The 25,794-nt window shown below is 40.6% G+C and overlaps 1 long non-coding RNA gene across 3 annotated transcripts in view; it reads left to right on the top strand.

Annotated features, from left to right (window-relative positions):
• LOC115076247 overlaps positions 1 to 25,411 on the top strand; it is a 52,738-nt gene extending 27,327 nt beyond the window's left edge. For 2 of the 3 annotated variants that reach the window (XR_003852710.1, XR_003852709.1), the window contains exon 7: positions 1,536 to 2,489. This is a non-coding gene — a long non-coding RNA (uncharacterized LOC115076247). Of the gene's footprint in view, positions 1 to 1,535; positions 2,490 to 25,095 lie in introns of those variants that run through there. The other variant, XR_003852711.1, reaches the window with a different exon arrangement.
• The last annotated feature ends 383 nt before the right edge of the window (positions 25,412 to 25,794 follow it).

The raw sequence follows: 25,794 nt of genomic DNA, 5'->3' as shown, positions 1-25,794 counted from the left end.
CCAACTACTGAAGTTAACTATTTAAACATGTTGACAATAGACCCCCTAAATGTATCAGTGGTTAACCAAAAGTTGCTCAATATATTGTCTCTTGCATGAAAAAATATACTGAGCAATTGGAAAAATTGTAATTCTCTTGATGTTCATTTCTGGTGTACAGAAATAAAAGGTTAACAACAAAACCAAAATATATATAATCTATATATCTCTACCCAATGATACCTTTTTATTGGACAATATATTTCTTGACTAACTTTCGAGTGCTAATGACTCTCTTCTTCAAGTCAGAATTCAAATGAGGAAAAGCGTGGTTGCCATAAGTGAATCATGAAAGGCAGGTAGCATGTTTGCATGCTTTATAGTTAGGACGCTGTTGCCACTGAGAAATCCAGTAATGTTGGCCAGTTATTACTGATATAGAAACCAATGGAGACATTTAAAACTTTAGCACCAAGTCAAGTTGAGTTTTGCAAGTGATGTCTTCCTTGTTTATGATAAGAATTTGTTAATACTCCCATGTTTGATTTTCTCATATTTTTCATATGATTTTTTGAGTTTATCTTGTGTTTGTTCACTAAACAAGACATAGACATTAATATTGAGTTACACGGATTAGCAGGCCCTAACCACGAGTCTCTAGTAATTTCTGTAGATTAATATTAAACTCTGATCTGAACTGGATTTAAGAGGACTGACTTCAAGATACTACATACTATATTTATTATTATTATTCATAGTTCTTTGCTCTGTGTTCAATGTTTATTGATCTCTGATTAGGGATGATTGTTCTATTGATTTTGTTCTGTTGATTATTGTTCTATGTACACCATATGTATGGTAATTCTGGTTATATGTAAACCGAAGCGATATGTACCAGTACATGATCTTCAGTATATAAAAAGGTCTTAAATAAATAAGATGAGGAGGTGCATCAAGGAAACTGAATTATATTCACTTGATATGTCACACAACAACAAATAAAGGAGGAATTTCTTAAAAAAAAAAAAAAAGAAAAATTCTCACTCCCCCCCCCCCCCCCCCCCCTAAAAAAAAACAACCCCTGATGTTCCTCAAGGTGCAAATGGCAAAAAAAAAAAAAGCAGCTCATATACTAGAGAAATGCAATCTGCCCAGCCCCTCCTGACATGCATATATAAACTGAAGTTAATGATTACCACTATTGCATTGTACCACAGATTATTCTTGTTTATATTTAACACAATATTAAAGGATATCGGGTAATAAGAACATTCTGGGTTCTGAGCTTGGAGAGAATCCATCATTTATCTAGGAATTATGTCCTTTGTGCCACCTCACCTTTGTTCAGGTAACCACAGACTCCGCCCCCTTTATCACGTGCAGGCTTTTTTCAGCCTTTAAAGAGCTTCCAGCCCCAGCCGGAGATGCTTGAACTTGGATTTGCAGGAGGTTTTGTAGGGGATGGAAGGGTAATTTTGCATCACACTAAAAATTATTGCCTTGTAATGCTCCAATTCATTTATCCTAACAGATGGGAACTCTTTTTTTTTTAACAGGAAACAAAATAGAATCCGTTTAAGTAAGATAACAGAGAGAGGCATAATTTATGGTCAGAATGGCAGAACCAACCACTAAACAAGAATTATGGAGACCTTCTGGCATGGGCAAACACTCTGCAAAATGCGTTGCCATAAATACCCTTCCATGGCATCACATTTACCATCTCTCCTATGGAAATGACATGGAATAGCATTTCCAAATGAAGAAGAGCCACATCTGTTCAGGAAGCGGGGAGATAATTTATCGCTAACCAGAAGGATGCTAGAAGTAGGAAGGATCCTGTCAGTCACTGGTTCAGCACTTGGAGATGATTCCAATGGGGTGTGTGTGGAGCATATTTTTTCACTTTAATGTAATTTGTTAATAACCAATTAGTTAGGCATATTGAATTAAATGGAAAACAAAGCTAGAGGCATAGCTGGTAGCATTAAGCTGTTGTTTTAGAAAAATGTGGATTTTCCTCTTGTCGCTACACGTGGATTCATTTGAAACTGAACAATTATCTGTGCAATGTTTTGTGCTCGGTAAAACCAGGGCCAAGTCATTTGGCAACCACAAAATCAATCACACAAACCGAACAGATCCGCAGACCAGCATCTGAACTATGTTTCCATTTTAACTGAAGAGCTTTTGATTTAAATGTATTTCACATTTGCACTGTCTGTGTGGAAGGTTAGATTGTTTGGGTAAATATTTAGTTTTCAATATGCAGTCAGGGAAGAATGAGATTTAGGGGGCCTGATCTAGTCCCTGAAACAGAGAATTAGATGCTTGATGCAAGCAGAAAAGGATGGAAGCTCAGCCCGGCAAGGCCCATTGAATAGTATACAAACGATAAAGGGGCCAATTTTCAGAGAGTTTAGCCTCCTAACCTTTGGCCTTAGGCTCCTAAATTGACCCTTTTGAAAATTTGCTAGGGCTGCGTTCCTAAATTTAGTCTCCTAGTTTCATTAGGCACCTAAGTTAGGGTCCTAAAAAGTGGGTGGTTACGGGGGTGGAGTTAGGGCAGGGAAACAAAAGTTAGGGGCTTAGCACTGATTTTCAGAACTGGGCACCTAATTTAGGGGCCTAAATCTAGGCAAAGAAATAGCAAAGCTGAATTTAGGTCCCTGCGTTCTAGGTCCTAAATTTGTGAATTTTCAGCTGAAAACCTAGGTACCAAATTTACAGGCCTAGAAGTAGGAGCTCAGCTTTTTTTTTTTTTTTTAATATTGGCCCCATTAAAGTACACTGTCCCTAAAGACTAGAAAAATCTTTGTTAAACGTCACAAAAACGACAAATGCAGATTGTGCTTACGATTGTCCATGGGTTTTTAATCCATATAATTTCTTTCTTCATGTAGCCCTTATTCTGATATTATCTGGGAAAGCAGGAATAAGTCCTCACAAAGTCCAGAAGCCTCAGGGTGTGGATTCTCAGGTGGGGGGGGGGGGGTGACACTTCTGTGGGTGCTGTATCACTGGGTGTATACTGGGGGGGGGGGGGGTGTGTAACTATCAGGCTGAACATGGTGGTCAGGTGTTCCAAAATTAAAACTTTACTGCTGTACATCTTCCACTGCGATTAACTGGCACCTTTACACTTTTATTCCTTTATTCCATGTCCGGGCAGATTTCTTAAAGCTTCTTTGTTTGCGCAGGTGTCAGGGAGGTCTCACTCTCCGGGACATGGAAAAGTAAGAATCCCAGGTAGGCAGGGGGTCTCATATTTATTTATTTTTATTTATTTCAAAGCTTTTATATACCGGTATTAGTGTGAAACATCATATCGGTTTACATTAAACTGAAAGACGGAAAATGACATGGAACAGGGACTGAAGAGAAAACCTGCATAAATGATTATAGGATAGGCAGAGGGAAGAGGAAACAAATAAAGCATAATAAGTAACATGATTATATCATAACATTAAAATGATTTAAAAAACAACAAAACAGCTGGGGGGGGGGGGGTGTGATAGGATTAGGTGGTTATAGGTTATGGGTTTCGGGAAAGAAATATCAATGAGAACACGGTAGGGTAACAGGGTAAAGGATGGCCTGACAGCAAAGTGTCTTAAAGAATGGATAGTGCTAGGGGATGCACGGGGAGGGTCAGAGGGGTCCTATTCTGGGTTGCAAAAAAAAAAAAAAAAAAGGGCATGAACCACAAGCTCTATGACCAAATCCTCTAGGTAAGGAATTAGCCGGAGGCAGTGCCAAATTGCTTAGGCTATGCAAGGAGGATCTGAAAACTTCTTGTGGAAAGCCAACACATGCCAGTGTTTATGAATTGCAGTGACTCTTTCAGAAGATTTATTGGAGGCGCGTGTTACAAAAACCAATTTAGAATCCTTCGGATTTTGATTGCAGCTTAGAAGCAATGGGCTATTAGTACACAATGCCCGATGATAAGCCTTTGGAACAGAAAGTAACAGAGCACCTCTTCGGAAGAACTGTTTCCCTAATTCTGGGGCTTAAAGCTTAAAATCATAAACATCAAAACACGTACCTTGTAAGCACAAAAACCGTTCTGTATTTTTACAACACACAGTACTTCACTAAATTCTGTGAATACTGCTCACTGAAACATTTCAGTGTGCACAATATGCTTTAGTGCATGGTAAAATGACATAAACAGTATTTTGTTCATTTTTTTTTTATGTTTCGGATGCGAAATGACCCAGAAGTGATGTAACAAATATTGTTGCTGTTTTGATGTCATCTTAAAAAGACAGCACATCCCTAAGCCAGCACTGCAGGTTCAACGCTGGGTGCTTCTGACAGCGCAAGCGCACAGGGGTAATTGGTACCAGCGCCTTTACTTCCACATGCTTGAATTGACCCGTGGACCCCCCCCCCCCCCCCCCCCCGAAAACCATGCATCTGGTGCTGCCTCTGGTTCCTTCTCCCGGGACTTGAGGAAGAGAGACTGCTGACTGGTCAGGGGGGTATGTAGTGTTATATTTGGGCCACCAAGCCCTCATCATTGCTCTTTATGTGTGCGTGCGGGAAGTCATGTTGAGAGCCCCCATCATCATCCATTTGAGTCTGTGTGGTGGTGGTGGTGGTAGGGGGGGAGAACTTATACTGGACTGCTGAGAGCGGGAGGTGTTAGGTTAGGATCCAAAATGTCCAGACAGCAAAAGTAGAAAAAAAAATCCCTTTCCTTTTGGTTTAATGATTTGAATATATCAGATTTGGGAATGTGGATGTGTGCAGTATCTCTCATATCTTTGTATTTTGCATATTACAGAAAGAAATGCATTTCTGTTTCTATTTCTCCAGTGCTGTACTACTCACATAATCTGGCTTCTTGGAGTTTCCAGTTCAGTTTTTGTTTGCATATTCCTTTTTACATATTGTGGTCACTTTATTCTGTATTTGATGGGGGTCTGTCTATGTTTTGTCTGTGTGATTAAGATGAGGTCTTCTGCTAGTGTGTAGTTTCTGTGTCGTGATCTGTAGCTCTCTAGCTTTGCTTGTAAAGTTTTCCCAATAAGAGGCGTATTGGTGTTCTAAGGTTGGGTGTAATACTTGCAATGCTGTCATTTCATAGGCTCTGCAGCCAGTTGCAGGGGTCAGAGCCTCAGATGGGTGCCTGTTCTCATCCTACCCCCAAGAAGGACCTTGTGCGTGAGTACTGGCACATTTTTCCAAGAAAAAAACACAGTGTAAATGTAACTGTGTATTTGCGGGTGGTCATTAGTGGATGATAAGACTATGGAGAAGAACTCACAACAGATATGTTGCAAGTTTGCAGTGTTTCTATGGAAAATAAATAAGGAATATTTTCTATAGGAAAGCTGTGCTTGTGATAGTTTTTAAGCCTCCTGTAATGGCTATTTTTTCAATGTACTGTTTTGTTTCATTTCAAACTATGGTTATAATCAGCTAATGCACTGAATATTCAGAATGAAAAAAACACATTTATTCTAAAATATTGTCACCATATAGTTTTGATGGTGTTGAGGTAGGATAATATCAGCGATGACTTATATTGTCAGTTATTGTTGCAATAACAAGAAGTGCAAAAGTAAACCATTCGAGATTTGGATTTAGCTGTAAAATAAAACGAAATTACTGTTCATCAGGAACCGATCGGCCTATCCTATTTTCTAGCAAATGATTCTGCCACCGCTCCTATGTAGATAGCCAGTAAACACTGAAGGCAGGAATAAATCATGTTGATGGCATTTCAAGGTGCTACTCAAGCTAAAATGTTGTGCGTTATATCTAATCCCTAGCCACCGATGCATATGTTACTGTGTCAAGCCTTGATGACTATACATCAACGGGCTAAGCTCTCCATGGAAGGTATTTATTAAAATGTGAGAAGTGTCTCTGTCTTTATCTCTGTCACCTGCTGGCTCACGAAAAGATTGACGTTGACCCATATATTAATGTTCAAGATGAGGCAAAGATTAGATGGGGGGGAATGACACTTCTCAGAAATCCACGGGGAAGGTAATGCAAGAAAACTTCATTATTTTACATAATTCTGGCAAAGCAGGTCTTAAGGTAAAAAAAAAAAAAGAAACCAGTTTGCATCTGTTTCTCAGTTTTCAGAGTATTACCTAGATATTTCTCTCTCTTATTTCTAACATATGATTACAGGGAGAACTGCTATGGTCTGCAAAACCTTGCAAGGAACTGAGAGACAAATTATGCTTCATAGTCATTTTTATTGGAATACCAGATTTTATTTTTTGGAAAATTTTTCACCACAAAAGTCCTTGGTCATTTTAATTAATGACCTTGTCTCTAAAGAGGTAAATGATTTTGATACTATCAATTTATAGCCGGATAGGCTATGTACAGTGAAGCATTAACTATTCTTTTATTGAAAGAGGGGTGAATATGATAAAATGCCACTGGATAACGAGGATCCTGCCCATCATTATGGAATATGGCACATGCAGACACACACACACACACTCTTCTTGACCTCAGCTGGATTGTGGATCAATTCCATAGGCACTATATCAATTAAACTACCTTCATTGGCATAATAAAGCTAGCCAAGGCTAGTCTTAGGGCTGTGCAATGGATGTGCCCACACTGCCATTGTAAGGACGCTAACACTGCTTCAAAAGTGTGCCACCAGGGTAACTTGACTTGCTCAACGTTACAGGGTCCAGCAGTGAGATTCGAACCCTGGTTTCAAATCCCACTGCTGCTCCTTGTGACCTTGGAGTACAGGTTACACAGATATGTTGCCCAGTACATGGGGCCTCAGGTAGTTAAAACCAAAAAGCAGAATATAAATACAATTAAATAAGTAAATTAAATTAAATTCTGAACTGTTGTGCACATGGGTGGTTTTGGAGGAGTTGAGGCAATTGGATAATGAAAGTCTAAAGTGGCCATGAGGCCTGTCATTGTCATTTTGCAGTGCACTGCATGCACTGGAAGAACTTTCTGGAACTGTTGCAGCCCTTACCAAAGCTAGAGGGTATGCAGGTTTCTTGTGCGCTAAGTGATTTTAGCATGCATGCTAAAGATTGTGCTATGCACTAATAATTCAGTGCAGGTGAAAATTCATGCTTCATTGTGGGAATGCAGGCACATCCCATTTAAATGTGGTGGTATATGCTAATTATGAGCTGATGAGCCATTTTTTCCCCCATCCACACAGGATGGCTACTGCAGCAAATTTACATCCTGGGGGGGGGGGCACCAGACAGGTCAGAGTACAAATCTATGGAAAGTGGCATTGAGCTCCCAGAAGACAGAACTACAGTAAATACATCTGAGGATCTCTTCCTGCTGGTTTGGGGAGGTGGGGGGTGGGGCATTCAGAAAAGATGGGACTTGGAGAGGAAGGGGGGGGGGCCTTATTTTCAGACTTAAGGACATTTCTAAACTTCTTAAACCAATATCCCAAATCATCCCTGCAGTTGCAATTCTACTTTTCTATTTAAAAACCGCATTCGCCTTTGCAAGGGTTAAGAATCAATTATAAGAAATCTGAAGCGTTTCCCTTAGATAAATCTTTATTGATGAGTTGGGTAGGATCTTTTCCACTTCTTTGGGCTAAAGACAAGCTACGCTATTTGGGGATCCGCCTAACCCGCTCTTTTTTCCGAGTTGTACGATATACATTTGGGGGGCTATGCTTGAGAAGGTGAAGGATCGGGAGATGCGCTCTTGTTAAAATGGTGATTCTACCCAAATTATTGTACTGTCTGCAGATGATCCCTCTTTGGGTTAAGGAAAAAGATATCCAGGCATTTAGATCTTCGGTCAGCTCCTTTACCTGGAATCATAAGAGAGCATGCATTAAATATGATGCCTTCCGATTGGATAAACAGAGGGGTGGGCTGGCGTTATCTGACCTACGTATGTTATGTTGTTATGTGCAGAACTGGATTTCTAGGAACAAAACATTTGATGTGGACAATCTAATGAGGGACTGGACCTTCCCTTATGAGCCTTGAAATTTGCTGCATCTTAATAATAGTAAACTTAAAGCGCTTTTGCTCCTAGTGTTTTGGATGACAGCTATGCGACAGGCATGGACATGGTGGAAGAACTGCATTCACCGTGGTCCTTTTATAGCCCCATTTTTGATGCTAGTGGACAATAGTGATTTCCCACAGGGCTTAGACGGTGGGGTTTTCAAAATTTGGAGGGGTAGGGGTCTACATAGGGTGGACCAATGGATGGATTCGGATTCACTTTGCTTGCATTCCTTTCAACGGCTGCAAGAACCATGGAACTTGCCGAACTCACAATTTTTTGCCTGTCTCCAAGGACGGTATTATTGTTTAAAACTAAGCAAGGGGGATTTGTCGCTACTCTCTCTGGTAGATGATGAAGATAGCTTCTTGGACATGACCCCCAGATTTAACAAAATTGCTGTCTGGTCCATGCACCTTAATTCTAGATTGCCCTCTGTCAGCTGAGACATTGCAGATGGCATTTGCTTCCTTGTTTAAGCACATTGTCGCAGCTAACCTGCGCAAAATTCAGTTTAAAATCTTACACAGAGTGCACCCTTGGAACAACAATGCACCCCTGGGATTCAGACGACTGAAGTACAACACACAGAGTTGCACATTGTGTCCTATGTTCAGTGAGTGCAGCAAGTTACAAGGTCAGTGGAGGCAAATTTGTGTTTATTGGACTGCACACTGGGCATGGTCTTTTGATTTATTTGCATCTCTAGGAGAAGGCTGTCTTTTTGCCTCAGGGGGGGAAGATGTTTCTTGTTTATATCCATTTTATTGGCTAAAAAAGTAGTGCTATCACAGTGGAACAGGATGCTGGGCTTGATGGACCCTTGGACTGACCCAGCATGGCAAGTTCTTATGTTCTTTATTTATTTATTTATTTATTTGAGTTTTTTCTATACCGGCATTCGCGATGGGATTGCATCATGCCGGTTTACAATAAACAAGGTGTGCAGAAAGGGAAAATAATAATAACATTAACAGGTGCAACAGAAAAAAGTAGCAGTTACAATATAACAGGGACGTAATACAACTTGGAACAGTGAAGAGATGATAGTAATTTAACCGAAGAACGAAAACTGCCCAAACCTGGCAAAGTTTTTGATTAACCTGTTGGGTAGTCAAAGTTGTTTAAGGTGAGTTAAGGTTCAGATGGTTTTTGGAAATGCTTTCATAAATAACCAGGTTTTAAGTCTTAAATAACCTTTCATAAATAACCAGGTTTTTAAGTTTTAATGGGTTGCCTTCACTTCGGGATGGGAAGGCATTGATGATTCATACAATGCAGATTGAGCTCGTGAGGAAGAATACCATTGGACACCCCAAGCAGATGTTCATGCAAGTGGCCTACTTTAAAATGTGGGCCTTGGTTTTGAAACACCTGCAATTGATTTACTATCTTTCTAACTGTGTTGGGTCCCATCTCTGCCTGACCCTTAGGTTCATTTTTTCTTATAATTGTTTATGAGTCGATGGATGAGTGACTGAGTATGTGGGGTTGATTGTGAGGAAAGTGAAAGAGGGTGGGTGGAGAATGAGTTGTGTATGTCTGTTACTTACTTGGATAAACATTAAAAAAAAAAAAAAGACCACAAAATTGTAAACTGAATGTTTTATCTTTTGTGGTTATGTGAATGAATGCATTTGGATTTTTTTCTTTGTTCACCATCTATGCACCTTGAAGTGCGCGGGGTAGATGTAATCCTTTTTGTGGTTTAATAAACAGATATCTTAAAAAAAACCCACAATACAAAAAAACGCACTCAAGCTTTTACGAGACTGCAGTCAGAACTAAAAAGTCAGAGGCGGATTAAAGTCTTACTGGTGGGAGCGAGGTAGGTGCAAATTGTACCCAAATTTACCTCCTGGCCTGCAATGATTGTGTTTAGTGTGTCAAATCATACTCAAGCTATCCAACAAATCCCTAACTAAAGAAAGAAAAACTTTCTAAAGTCTTTCCAAATCATTTAGGTTTATCATCTTTTTTTTTTTAATCTTTTGGCTACGACTGGAACTAAATTCAGTGGAGGTCCTGAGTTTGAAATTCATTCAGTGCTTTACCCCCCTCTTAGGTGCTGGTAAGCCATGGTTTTAATCTTCAGTTCTTAGCTCACTGGCAGGAGACACAGCCATTGCTTCTGCTTTTTATGGCTGAAACGACTGGGGTGACTCATGCTTGAGAAAACACTCAAAGCAAGCTAGCCTCTCTCATTTTTATCACTATAGATCGGCACAGCTGGAAGACCTAGTCCCTGAATGCTTTCTGACAAGCAGTATTATTTTCCACAGTATTTTAATCTTTTATTTTTAGTTGATGGAACTGATAACTCAGGAAGATGAAACACATTGTAGGGATGAATAAATATTAGAAGCAGAGGCATGGATCAGGGTGAACCAAGAGAATGCTGCTAGCTGGAGTTCCCGAAAACCTCTTCTCGCCTTCAATGTTTTTGCATACTTTTTGCACAAATTAACTTTTTAAAAAATTTTCCCATGGGGAAATGGAAAGGCAGAGTTGGAAAGCTTTCCCGCTGCGCCCCTCCTTCCGCCTCCCCGCGGGGACTGTGGCACTTCTTCATCACCCGGCTGCCGGCCTATGCTATAGCTGGGAGTCTGGAGCCTGCTGGGGGGCTCTGGTGCATGCCCCCTCCAAATTTAGGGACATCACAAATTCTTCCCCATCAGAAGGGCAGGAAGGTAAAATTAAAGCATGGAAAAAGAAAAATATACAATAACCCTGGTCAGCTTGGAACCGGACTATGTATGCAACATTCTAATATTTACTTTTGGTGTATTAATGACATCTGTTATACCTCAACTTGCAACAAGCCCAGTTACAGTTCAAAGAACAGAAACCTGACTTTAATGGTGCATCTCATGGGTGTTAGGTCATCCACACGCATATATGATGACACGTTACAAAAAATCTCAGACCAGTCCAGTGTCAGCTCTGAAATTGCTTCTATCATGTCTGGAGAGAACTTACACTAGATTATGTGGGAAATCTTAATATGCTGGATCGTTGGGGATGCTAAAATTAAGAGTTGGGAGAGGAATTTGCAGCAAAGTAGAATGATGCAATATTGGAAAGTGACATATTTTAATTTGGTTCATGACAGCAGTGGGTATAGTGGTGATGAATCCCTGCATTGCATAAAATACAATATCCTGCCAATCAGAAACCTGAAACCATTAATCTTTATGAAGCTTCGGGGTGTCACTTAAATTAATTTGTGGCGAGAATACCAAACTCAACTGGAATCAAAGTCTTAAATCTCCTCGATTAGAATACAAAGATAGCAGATATACTAATTGGCTTGAAGATGCTGGGGGGAAAGGAATTATACTCATTTCAAAACAGTGACACTCTCTAAAAGAAAACATTCATTTTCTTCAATACTTTAAGATGCTAAAAGGTGAATTCTTTATTAGCCAGGACTCCAGAGGTTTGCACTAACAGGAAGCAGAGAAACGTTGGGTTAACATTATATCCAATGAAGTAAAAGTGATTTTGTGACACATTCTGTCATTTTCTCATTCTGCTGAAAATGGCTAAGTTAAACATTGGTATAAAATCATTAGTGTGGTTTTTTTCTATATCATCTTGGACTACTACAAAACATTTCACATTTACTTTGGCGGTTATAGAGGAAAACTAAGACCTAACTACTTTTGGTATCTTAAAAATAACTATTTGCTTTTAATAAGAAAATATTTTACATGAAATTTATTTTATTTTTGTTGCCATATTTTGTAACATAGTAATGATGGCAGGAAAAAGACCAAATGGTACATCTAGTCTGCCCTTCAACTGCTGCTCTGTGCAGGATACACCCATGTGTCTGTTAAGGGTAGTAACTGCCGCTCCATGATGGGGTAGTAACTGCCACTCCATGCATATTACCCCCATGATTCTGTTAAGGGTAGTAACTGCCGCTCCGTGCAGGTCATCCCCATGATTCTGATAAGGGTAATAACTGCCACTCAGTGCAGGTTATCCCCATGATTCTGTTAAGGGTAGTAACTGCTGCTCCGTGCAGGATACCCCCATGTTTCTGTTAAGGGTAGTAACTGCCACTCCATACAGGTTACCCCCATGTTTCCGTTAAGGGTAGTAACTGCGGCTCCATGACGGTTACCACCATGCATTCTGTTAAGGGTAGTAACTGCCGCTCCGTGCAGAATACCCCCATCTGTCTGTTAAGGGTAGTAACTGCTGCTCAGTGCAGGTTACCCCCGTGATTCTGTTAAGGGTAGTAACTGCTGCTCAGTGCAGGTTAACCCCATGTTTCTGTTAAGGGTAGTAACTGCTGCTCCGTGCAGGTTAACACCATGTTTCTGTTAAGGGTAGTAACTGCCGCTTTGTGCAGGATACCCCCATGGGTCTGTTAAGGGTAGTAACTGCCGCTCTGTGCAGGTTACCCCCATGTTTCTGTTAAGGGTAGTAACTGCTGCCCCGTGCAGGTTAACACCATGTTTCTGTTAAGGGTAGTAACTGCCGCTTTGTGCAGGATACCCCCATGGGTCTGTTAAGGGTAGTAACTGCCGCTCTGTGCAGGTTACCCCCATGTTTCTGTTAAGGGTAGTAACTGCTGCCCCGTGCAGTTTACCCCCATGATTCTGTTAAGGGTAGTAACTGTGCTCCATTGTTACCCCCAAGCTTAATGACAATTCTGAGAGTTTATAAAAGTATATTTGTTATTGTGCTATCTGTCATATTTTCTGGACCAGGAAAGGTAACTTTACTGCACAGCAAATAATGGAGAGGAAATTAGGGATTATGAATGGGCTCTCTACAAACCAGTACGATGGTATTATCTCTCGTACCCATTTGATTTGGAAAAGTAAGTAATGAGGCAGAATTCCTCTGATGTTCCTTATGACCACAATCCCTCAGAAAAAGTGGCCTGATGTTAATAAACTCATCATATGGATGGGATTAGCTAGTAATTAAAAAGTCAGTAGTCTAAGCGTAGGGGTGGTTTAATTAGATAATGCTAGGAAATCAAATTTATTCAGCAATTTATTTTTTAATTCAAGTAAAGAAGAATTTATTGTGCTCTCTGAGAAGCTTGTAGGAATAAATCACACATCATTCCAAAGCGTATGCTTACTCCAAGAGACACATTTAAAAACTAGAGATTTGCCCTAATATTGAATCTAATAACTTTATTGCAAATTTAGATCCTTTCATGGAGGCCCTAGTAGGTTCAATGTGTTTGACGGATAAACCTTCTTAACTGTTGCAGGAAAGAATCCACAGAATGGGGCAAGGAGTATTGGGAGTCAACCGGCACCATTTTGGAAAATGGTCCCAGTGAGGCCCTAGAAGACGACCCCTTTTATGAGGAGAGTTTGGGTTCACAGTCTTTGCATTTTTGGGGGGACAAAGCGGCAGGCCTTGAAAAGTGGTGATTACCAAGTCCCTTAGTTATGACATTTATACCCTTCAAGGGGTTCAGGAGTGGGGGGGGGGGGGGGGGGGGGGGAAGAGATGGACTGCCTGGCCCCTTACTGCCAGGAAGCAAAATGTTCCACTTGTAGTCATGGCCAGGAATATTTTATGCCAAAGTTTGCTATAGATGTTTAAGAAGCAGCAGCGTCTGCACAGAACTCAAGAGTTCCTCACACTAATACAATCCATAGGTCTGATTCGCCCTAAATTCAGAAAAAATTTTCAGCAAAAATTATCTGCTGATTTTGTTAAATAATTAATTGCCAATTCTTACATTTTTAAGTAAATAAACAAAACTAAATGAAACTATTCACACTTCATGTTAAAAAAAAACAAAAACCCCAACATAAAACAGTGATTCATGTGTGATAAATACTTTTTTTATGGTTTGGAAAATTTTCTGGTGTGTGATGTGAGAACAGCAGCAGAAGAGTTTTGAAGCTTGATTTTCAAAGGTTGCACTGCTGGTCACTTCTCAGGACTGCTGCTTGTAGGTGATCTTCAGGATTTATTCATGCCTGAGGTCAGAAAAGTATATATGTGTACTGTATTCAGATCCACAAACAAAATGACTAAATATTAACCACATGATTTAATAATCTGATTTTATTCTGTCAACCTAAATGTCTAAATCTTTTGTATAATCTATAGTCCTACTTGCAGATTTCATACTGGGACATTGCTGCACTAGATTATTTCAAAAGTAAACATGTCTTTTCTTTCCAGTATGGTTCAACAATAATTTATGTCAAGAGACTGTTTTACAGTCATGTTAATGGAATGTGTAATATAATGCACAATTATGTAATCCTGTGACTTTATTTTGGTCTGGCAGTTTCCTCTTGCTCTCTTGCATTTGCAGCTCAGGTCTATGGCAGGACGAGCTCTCTATTTGCAGCTATCTGGGGTTTCTTTTCATTTTTAACTCTCCCTAGCCATTGCAGCAACAGGCCTCGGGCATGAGTCACAACATGGCTTTCCTTCCGGAATCTGGTAGGCGTGCATTCTGAGTCTGGCCATAGGTTCTCATTTGTGTGTTATGAACACGCTGCTTCTGCAGCATTCCAAGCTCCGACTGCTTTGAGGCTTAGAAACCAAGCTTGGGAAGCGAATTCAAATTTCCCGCAAGACCAGGGCACAGCAATGCCACCAAATCATTGGGCAGCATGGATGGGTGGGAGATTTTGTTGACAGGGTTCATGAAATCCACAGCATTTGGGATGCGGATGACCTGATGTGCATGCATGGATTGGGAGGGAGACCTTAGGCAGCGAAGTAATGCCAGAAGGTGGTGGCTAAGGCCAGAGGGATGCTGGACTGAATAAAGAGAGGCATACAACCAGCAGGTCTTTGGTGAGGCCTCATCTAGGGTACTGTGTTCACTTCTAGAACAACGTATCACAAAAAGGTCAGAGGCAGGATGGAAGAGGTCCAGAGAAAGGCAACCAAGACTCTGAGAGTCTTATGAGATGAGACTGAAGGACTTAAATATGTATACCCTGGAGGACAGGAGGGGCAGGGAAGATATGATATAGACTTCTAAATACCAGAGAGATAGTAGTGAAGCACAAGAATCAAACCTTTTCCGATGGAAAGAAAGCTGTAGAACTAGGCGCCATAATATGCAGCTCTAAGGGGGTAGACTCAGAAACAATCTCAGGAAATATGTTTTCACGGAAAGGGTGGTAGATGCATGGGATGCCCTCCCGTGAAGACCAGAACAGTAACGGAATTGAAAAGGACATGGAACAGTCACAAAGGTTCCGTAGAGGGTAAGGTAAAAGGGTTAACCTGTGTTAACTTTAGGTGTAAAACTTCTGCATGTGGTGACCTGCACAGGCGGCACTTACAATCCTAAAATAAATTGCTGGGCAGTCTAGATGAGCCACTTGGGTCTTTTTCTGAAGTTATTTACTGTTACTATGTAAATTTAGTTACTGTACCTTTCATCCTTTAATCCTCTGAGTCAATTGCATCAACCGTCTTTATAATCATGGCCATTTACAGTTAGCATCCTTTGAGGTCAAAGATTTTCTTTAAAAGCAAAAACAAGGCTTTCAATGTCGTCATTTTGCTTGGGCAAGATTCAGATCAGTTTCTGTAATTATAATTCATTTTCAGTAAATAGTGCATCTGTTTGCTAATAGGATACAAATAGTTGCGCTATTTATCCATTTTTATTTTTAAAGGGAGTGTATGGCCCAAGCAATACCTCCCTCCCAGAACTCACTCCTACACCCCTGGGGTGTAGTGGGGAGCAAGGATATCTGTGATCCCCAAGTGCACCTATTGTGCTTATGCCAATTTTCAAAATGGCAGTTGCTAATGGTCAGATGCCTCTATGAATCCATGCAATGGGTCAAAGAAGCATATGACGTCAGCCAGTGCTGGACGATCTAGGCTCAAAGTAGCATCCGACGCCCATGGTCACAGGCATGGTGGGAGCAAGTGGAGGCGGCTTCTGCCTCTTTCTTTGCCTCCACTAAACTCCCAGAGATACTACATATGAAACGCCTCAGGGAGAGAGAGCATTAGCCCCAGGATTTTTGGTACCAGGTTGGAAGGCATTGGATCCTAGGGGTTTTTTGTTTACCAGGTTGGTGGGGGTGGGGCATCACTGGACTCCAGGGAGGTTTCTAACCCAGGTGTGCAGGGTGGAGGGCTTTGCTTGGGTCATGCAGCCTTATTTTAAAAATTTCCAATGGTTTTTTTTGGAAAAGTTACTTTTCAGTTCGTTCCATTCATAACGAATCAAACGTTTCATAAAACAAATGCACACCCCTAATCAAATAAACCCTTTTGTGCATCTGTCATACTGCCTTCTATGATGGTGCAACTGTATTGCATACCTACAGACGCCAAAGAGACTTATTGAACCAAAGACATCATCATAAGCCTGATGTGACAGCAATTCCTTGACCTCTTTGACAGTCTGTTTTGTTTCATTCTCTTGCCAAAAATGTTATATACTGTAGGTGCCCTGCAACAGAGAGATCAAGCATGAACCTGGTGCAACAGTTTCACATTTTCATAATGTCTATGCATCATTAGCCAGGGTAAGAGTGCTGACTTACAACCTTTTTCTGTGGGAAGAGAAATGTGAGAAAATGAATTACTTGTTCAGAACATGCAAGAAAGATTTTCAGCTTATCGTCAGGTGAAAGAAAATGACTTGGATTTATGCGGTGCCTATTGAAATATTGTTGTATCATTCTTTATAATATTACATTTTTATTAATTGCAACAATAAGCACAAATAACACTGTCATATTCTTAGAGGGCAATATATTAAAGGGCACTTACATTCGTAAATGTGGGTACAGGCGAAAAAAATCACTCTTGGTGGGCGCAAATTAGATTTTCATATGCTAAAAACATTTTTAATATGCATACTTTAGTTTTTGCGAGAATAAGCATGAACCCATGCTAATGAGGTAATGAGAAGTAAAATTATTGAAAACATCTCATTACCTATTAGTGCAGGGATAAAGTGTGCACACAAACTACTTTTCAAATGCTTTATTATGAGAAAATGATTTGCACCTTGTGAGGTGTAGTCAAGGTTTTTTTGGTTTTGTTTTTTTTAATAAAGTCCTTACATACTTTACCATTTGGGCTCTTTTGCAGGCTGTTAATGTAACCCCTGGGCTGAGGACCTTCCCAAAGGTGTCCCAGGGTCACCTATAATCTCAAGGGTTTAAGCTTCACAAACTTCCCCTACGGTTCTTAAATCCCTCTCTGTTCCAAGATTCCCTGTTGGGAGCAGGGAAGGCTCTGAGTGTCCTTAAGGCAGTCTTTGAATACAGCAGTAATAATCATGCTGTACTGACAAGTGACGATGGAAGAGTGAAAATAACAATTTACAATTCTTCATGCAATCCACTCCATTTCCATGTCTTGGTTCTTCAATAAATTTGAGACTTTGTGATGCTTAATGAATCTTTTCGTTCATTTCTCAGGTTTGCACTGCTGTCCGGATCTTGCCAATTATAAAAGTAGTTTTGGACGTTCCTCTCAATTTTTAAAGATGCAGGGTTTTTCCAATCCAATTTAGATGATACATGTTAAAATCCCACAATGCATACCTTCAGTCCTGTTGTTCAGAACACAGTTCTTACTCCTTCTCCCTTCTCCTCACTCCTCTATTGGTAGCCGGAGGGTACCTCTACACTCCTTTCTTCAATATCTTGATGATAGGATCGTGGTTAACACCAGATGAGTGCCACAAGTCACATCTGCTTTCCTTTTTTCTCTTTAATCCCAGGAATGAATGGATCAAGAGATCGCTGGCCCGATATCCCTTAAATTTGTCTTGCAATCTTCTGCTGGTTGTCTTTTTTCATTTCTAATGCACCATGTTCTTATTCGGCCCATTCGCCTTACCTGGTTGAAGCTTACGTGGCTGCTGTGGATCGATCGCACTTGCGCTTACCTCTTACCTATCTGGGGAAACCCTGACTTCACCCCTGGTTCTTAGACTCAGGCTTTTCATTCCTGGGGGGACAAGGGAATTTTACAGCTGGGTCATGTTCTCACTCCAGATGGTACCTGCATCCCTTTCCCGGAACTTTGACAGATTTATACTCTTTCAGCGGTGGACGTTTTCCCATACCTGCAGCTTCAGCATTATGTTGGCTCCTTACCTCTGCCCTAGAGGTTGGCTTCGGCCTTTCATTCTCTGTACAATATTTTTCCATTTGAAAAGCCTAAAATACCTTCGTTATCCAATTATTATAAACTTTTAAAACAGTTAACTGTCATAAATACGTGTACCATACTTGTAGAATGATGGAACCAGGATGGGGTTTTTGTAGTTACGGAATTTATAATCCATGCCGCATTTAAACTGGCGTCCCAAACCTCAATCAACATGGTATACAGAGAAATGCAATATAAATTTATTCGTCGCTGTTATGTTTCTGCTCAAAGAGCATTCCAGCTTCAAATCTCGCCCTCGGCTTCCTGTGGATGGTGTGATCACCTATCTGGTTCTTTGTCCCATGTTTTTTGGGAATGCCCCTCTATTCAGCGTCGCTGGGTGCAGGTGTTCCGCTATTTAGGAACCCTTTTGGAGGTTCGTATCCCACTTTCTCCCCATTGGGCACTTTTTGATTGCATTTCTCCTCTCTGGGTATGAGCTTTGGGATCTCGGTTACTGTTTTGTAAGGCTTGTTTAGTGGCCAAGAAGGTCATTTTGCTGCAATGGAGAGTAGATACACCCCCATCATACTGGTTGTAGCGTAACATCTTCCATTGTATGATGCTCATGGATTTGTATATCGTCTGCGTATAGGAAGTGGGTCAGATCAAGACTGGTTAGCAGTTGACATATTGGGAGGAGGTAAATATTGAAGAGAGTTGCGGATAGTGTTGATCCCCGGGGAACTCCTGTGTTAAGGTTTATTTTCTTTGAGAGGGTATTGTTGAATATTACCTGATAGCTTCTGTGTGATAGGTATGATGAAAACCATTGTAGAGTTTTATCAGTTGCTCCTATTTCAGTTAGCTGGTCGATAAGGATTGTGTGGTTTACTGTATCGAATGCTGCTGATAAATCCAGGAGAATCAGCAAGTAGCTTTGGTCACTGTCGAATCCTCTGAGTATGGTGTCGTGTGATGAGAGGAGTAGTGTTTTCAGTGCTTAGGTGTTTCCTGAAACCAAATTGCGTAGGGTATAGGATGTTATTTCTTTCTAGGTGGTCAGTGAGCTGGGAGTGGACGATCTTTTCAATGATTTTGGCAATGAATGGTAGGTTGGATATGGGTCGATAGTTTAGTGGGTTTTCCGGGTCTAGGTTGTTCTTTTTTATTTTGGGTTTAATTATTGCTGACTTTAAACAACCAGGGTAGTTTCCTTCAATGAGGGATAGGTTTACAATGTCAATTATCGTTTTGGTTATTGAAGTTTCTATCATTTTGATTGTTGGTATGGGAATGCTGTCGATGGGATGATTTGCTTGATTCATTTTTTTGATGATTGTTTGGACTTTCAGTGATGAGGAACTAGACTGAAGAGAGAGGCATTCCTTGTGCCAGGGAGGGAACAGGGTAGGGAAACAATGGGCATTGATTGGATTTCCAAAACTATGAGCCTTGTTTTGCAGTACACATTTCCCCACAGAAAAAAAAAATTGGATGCAAAGTCTGCAAGTACTTTGTACCTTTAGGCAATGTTCACAGACAAACTATTCTTTGAAAATTAGTGAAAAGGTATATGGGTACTAAGCACCCATGGATTTGCAGCTAGGTGGGCTATCTGCAAATTGCCCACAAAGTTGACTATAAAAACTAACAAAACCTATCTTGACTTGGTCCTAGATATGGAGGAGGTGGTGTTCCAGAAGAGACTACATGGAATAAGCAGTCATTTGACTGAGAAGTGCAAGTGGGCATTGTGGGTATCTGAGCTAATTTGTGCTTGTTCACACTGTCTGTTTCTTGTTTGCCATTAACATGCTTTGTGAACATTAAAGCAAGCAACGTCTTTGATATTTCCCAAAGTACTTTTGCAATTATATGGAATGAGAGTCAGTTTGAATGCAAGCCAAAAAGTTTTGGATTTCATGATGGTTAGCGACATTAGAAGCCAGGCATTTCAGCTCTAATTTTATGCCGCAGTCTCACTAATTTATATTAAATTCTAAGTATCTGATTTGACTTTTTTTTTGGGTTCATTACTGCATCTCATCTACATTTTTGAACTGGTCTTGCATTTAGTAGCCTAAAATTAAAATTTGATGCATTCTATTCATATTACAGTACAGATGCTATGCCAACCAGCACATTGACTGTGTTTGATTTGCAATCTGTGTCTTCAAGATGGATGACCTGGAATATTAATGTAGCTACCATACTTTCAAACAAATTGCTCTCTCATTTTATTCAGAGGCAAATGCAAATTGTTTGACAGTATGGAAATTAAGAAAATAATCATAGCTGTTTCATCGAGTGACCATTTATTATTCATTACCAGGCAATCTGAATGGAAACAGCTCAGCTACTTTGCAAGTAATGTATCACTTGCCATCCACATTACACCAGTTCCACTGTCCTTCTTTCTCAATTTTGAACCTACAAGGCTGATCATGGCTGACTCCAAAAAGACACTGATCTGGATGTTACCCCTTTCAACGATCAGATTTTGCACACTTTGCATGCTGCTTTTCCCCATTATCTCTTCTAGTTCTGTTAGAATGACACATTACATATGCAACATTTTTTTAAGACCCTCTTTGCAAAGAATGGGAGAGAAGCCACTTCAGATTCAAAATGAATACATGCATATAGAATATTATCAGCACATTAAGTGAGACTTTTTTTTTTGAAAATGCATGCAATACAATTTAAACCTGCAAAACACATGCGTGAATAAAAGTCTCCTAAAAAGTGATTTGATGTAGTTTACTTAAAGGAGCCAATTGTGTTCTTTCCAAGTAGAAACAAGAGATTGTTAATTCATACTCGAGTGGATATTCCAGAGCACTTCAAAAAGAAGTCGGTTGTAAAGATTCTGATTGAATCACATTGATGGGAATTCAGAGAATAAAATACACTGTAATTTCTGCTTACAGTAGCAATCTGTTTGTGGCACTGTGTACTTCAGTGAGGTGCCTCACCTAACTCAAGGTGTTGTAGGTAGGTTTCACTTTGTAAATGAGGTCAACAAACTATAATCTCGCTAGGCTCTGGCTGGTCCAAATGCTGCATGGTACAAATGCACTTCAGTAACAGTGACTCAAATTCCCATCCCAAAATCCTTTGCTCCATCTCTGGACTGGATGGAATTTATGAATTGAGACGCAGGTTATCATAGCTTAAAGGTGTTTGTGCATGTTTCCAACCTGATACCTTATGGTTTTCTCTGCAATGCTAAGCTTACTTGGGGCTGCCAAGAAGGCAATGGCACAGAGGAGTGGTTACAACCCTAAGCCACAGTGCTATGATTGCATCAGGCCTCCAAGAAAGCATTGGGGTTACCTGCATAAAGTGGCAATTACAACCCTAAACGGTAGTGGTACAACAGCATTGAGTTTTCAGGAAGATTGGCGTGAGTAGTGTGGAAGTATCATGGATAAAATGTAAACTTCATTGGGCATGAGGAGGCTGGAATTTTATTTTCTGTTTATGTATTTAATTTTAAAGTGGGATTTACAAAGCTTGATGAAAAGCATAGAAGGGTACCTGAGTGTTGGTTGGTCTTGTAAGAATCAAAGATGAAAATGGCAAGGCCTAAGAAGGCCTGCCAGTGGAGGTGGTGGAGATTTCACCTTGACAGTATTTTTGCATATGCTTGGGCAGGAAAGGGGTTGTGAAGTTGGGTAGAAGACATGGAGACGGGGGAAACTGGTGTGGAATTGCATATGGGAATTTGTATGCGCATCTACCCAACGTGGCCAAACCTCAACTGGACAGACTGGATGGGTATTTTGGTCTTTATCTTCCATCAATTATGGCCAGATTTTAAATCCCCCGCCCCCCCATGCACGTAAAATCCGGCCTTTACGTGCATGGCCAGGCCTTGCACGTGCCGAGCCCATTTTCAAAAAGGCCGGCACGCACGTACGTGCTGGCCTTCCTTCAAGGGGCGGGAACAGGGGCGTGTTCTGGGCGGGGTGGCGGGCCGGGACAGCAGCATTGATCGCTGGCCTGGAGCTGCCGGCGCGTGCAACTTACTTCAGGGTGGGCCCTGAAGTAAGTTCGGAGACAAAAAAAAAAAACGAAAAAGGTAGGACTTAGGGGTTGGGGAGGAGAAGGGAAGGGAGGTTAGGGTAGGGGGTAGGGAACTGGGAAAGGCTGGGATGCGTCGCTGCTCGAAATTCGTAAAACTGACCTTCCCCCCCTTGCACGTACAGATTACAAAATCACATGGTTTAATGGGGGAGAGTCAACATGGTTTTTGCAAAGGGAGGTCTTGCTTTACCAATTTACAAGTTTTTTTTGATGGTTGTAAATCTACATGTGAACAAAGGTGAGCCGGTCGATTTAGTGTATTTGGATTTTCAGAAGGCATTTGACAAAGTCCTCAGGAAAATGGAAGATCATAGGATCAGAGGCAGTGTTCTGTTGCGGATTGGTAACTGAATACAAGGCAGGAAACAGAGCAGAATTAAATGGTCAGTTTTCCAAATGGAGAACGGTCATTAGTGGAGTACCACGGGGGTCTGTATTGGGACCTGAGCTATTTAGCATATTCATATATGATCAGGTGAAAGGAATGACAAGTGAAGTGACTAGATTTGTAGAAGACACAAAATTGTTTTGCATCATTAAAATAGCAGCATATTGTGAAGAACTGCAGAACTACCTTGAGAGACTAGAAGATTGGACTTCTAAATGGCAGATGCAATTTAATGTGGACAAGTGCAAAGTAGTGCATATACAGAAAAATAATCCCAGCTATAGATACAAGATGTTGGGTTCCATGTTAGGAGTCACCACCCAGGAAGAGGACCTTGGAGTCTTCGACTCAGTGAATGGCAGCAGTCAAATAGGCAAATAAAATGTTAGGAATAGAGAACAAAACTAAGAACATCATAATGCCCTTGTATAGATCCATGGTACAACCACACCTTGAGTACTGTGTGCAATTCTGCTGCTCTATCTCAAAAAAGACATAGAAAAGGTATAGAGAAGGGTGACATAAAAGATAAAGGAGATGGAAAAACTCTGAGTCCTTATGGAGAAAGCTAAACAGATCAGTGCTGTTTAGCTTAGAGGGGCTGAAACGTATAAAATCAAGAGTGGGGTGGGATGGGTAAATAGGGAGTGGTTATTTCACCTTTCAAACAACACTAGCACTAGGGGACGCGCCATGAAACTGGCAACCGGCAGCTATAAAACAAATCAGGAATTTTTCACTCAGCCCACAATCAAGCTTCCAGAGGATATAGTCAAGGCAACTAACATAGTGGGGAGGGGGGGGGGGGGGGGGTTTCAAAAGATGATCAGACAGGTTCCTGAAAGAAAGGTCCATAAACATTTATTAGCAGGTAGATGTGGGAAAGCCAGCGCTTATCCCTGGGAGTGAGATGCAAGAAATAGATCAACTATTGGGGATCTGATGGATACTTGTGACTTGGACTGGCCACTTTCGGAGACAGAATGCTGGGTCTGATGGACCTTGATCTGAGCCAGCGTGGCTCTTCTTATGATAAGTAAGTAAGTCTTAGAGCCTGTTATTGTCTTGTAGCTACCTTTCTTAATGGATACTCAGGATATTTTTCGAATTTAGGCAAAAAGACTTTAATCAGATTTACCCATTGAGTTAATCAAAGCTAAATAAACAAATAGGATTGAGGCTCTTGTTTTATTTAAGATGATCTTGTCCATCTAAAAACACTTATCCATGCTTCTACGATCAAATCTAGATCCCCATCCCATTTTCTAATAAGCTCCAGTGACATGGAAACTATTTCAGTGTCCCATCCAGTGGCCCAGGTTTTCACTGGAACCATTAGACAATGTTAATTGGTTACATAAAGAGAGGGGGGCTATCTCCCTACAATCCCACTCCTTGACCGAGGCACATTTTGGAAATAGGTGAACTCACATGGCCAATGCAGTTCCAAGAGTTTGGGAGGAGGAGCTGAGATGGAGATGTTTGGTACAACAGAAACCCAGCAGGTTAAGCAGGTTAACCCAGCTCCTCCTCCCAAACTCTTGGAACTGCATTGGCCATGTGAGTTCACCTATTTCCAAAATGTGCCTCGGTCAAGGAGTGGGATTGTAGGGAGATAGCCCCCCTCTCTTTATGTAACCAATTAACATTGTCTAATGGTTCCAGTGAAAACCTGGGCCACTGGATGGGACACTGAAATAGTTTCCATGTCACTGGAGCTTATTAGAAAATGGGATGGGGATCTAGATTTGATCGTAGAAGCATGGATAAGTGTTTTTAGATGGACAAGACCATCTTAAATAAAACAAGAGCCTCAATCCTATTTGTTTATTTAGCTTTGATTAACTCAATGGGTAAATCTGATTAAAGTCTTTTTGCCTAAATTCGAAAAATATCCTGAGAGTCCATTAAGAAAGGTAGCTACAAGACAATAACAGGCTCCAAGACTTACTTACTTATCATAAGAAGTGCCACGCTGGCTCAGATCAAGGTCCATCAGACCCAGCATTCTGTCTCCGAAAGTGGCCAGTCCAAGTCACAAGTATCCATCAGATCCCCAATAGTTGATCTATTTCTTGCATCTCACTCCCAGGGATAAGCGCTGGCTTTCCCACAAAATAACTTTAAATATAATGTACCACAATGTACTCAAGACACAAGAATACACCTCAAAACAACTAGTTGTATTTTTTCAGGAACCCTTCTGCTTTGACTAGAGTGATGATATGGCAATAATTGCCTCCAAAGGTAAGTGCACTTAAATAGCATCTTTAAGAAAATTCATAATAAATTTCATCTTTTTTTTTTACAATTCTTTTCTTGATTTCCTTTCAGAAAAATCACTCTCAAACAGGAGTACTGTACAGGTGAGTTAGAAACACAACTGCTTCATATTTTGTTAAACTTATCACACCATTTCTCTTTTTAAAACTCTGTCTTTCTTTGGCAGGTATTTCCCTAGCAAATAAGGAAATTCAATATGTATAAAATATCTCTCTTCTTTGCAGAGTCAAGCTGCAGGATAATAACCCAATGTTTTCTTTTTTCTCCAGATTCCCACTGAAACAATTCAGGTAATTGCTGTTGCATATCAGGAGAGAAAAAATTCCAATAAGGATGTGTGTCAACTCTATCACATTGCGTAAGTCTATGAATGTGTTTAATTCTGGTCGTATTATTGTCATCTTTCGGTCACCGTGAGTTCACGCGACACTGGAGGCCTGGTACATCCTGCAGTGTCTCTGGCAACAGGAGCAGTGTTCACCAGCCCCTCTCGATACTTTCCTCCCTTCCTTTAAATAAAAGCAAAATCCTCTCTAAATCTGTGCTCCTATGGGATATTCCGCAATAACCTGCAAAACAAGTCTTATGTATGTGCTATCTAAATAACTGTTTGATAAATAGAAACAAATAAATAAATACTGTATTCCTTTTCTTTTCTTTTTTTTTTTTTTTGTGAACTCTCTTTATCTACTTGAGAAACTTCCAAGGAGTCAGGCACTTGCAGGAATTAACCACTTAAATCTGCAAGTCATTTTTCCACTGACTGGTTACTTTTGGTTAAACAGATTCTATTCCTTGAAAGCTTCCGCATTCCAAAAAAGGGCAATCCTTGGGTTCTGCTTTCTCTGACAGATATGCTCATCCTTCTATTATAGCTGTTGCCTTTCCCGACAGTCCATGCTTTAAACAGGTTTGCTTCACAGTCACAGAGGCCTTTCTTCAAGTTTTAGATTTCCAGGGCAGCCCAT

This window comes from Rhinatrema bivittatum, chromosome 14 (genome assembly GCF_901001135.1).
Source record: "Rhinatrema bivittatum chromosome 14, aRhiBiv1.1, whole genome shotgun sequence".
Classification (NCBI taxonomy): Eukaryota; Metazoa; Chordata; class Amphibia; order Gymnophiona; family Rhinatrematidae; genus Rhinatrema; species Rhinatrema bivittatum.
Note: the sequence above shows the minus strand (reverse complement) of the source record. Positions and strands in the feature narration are given on the sequence as shown.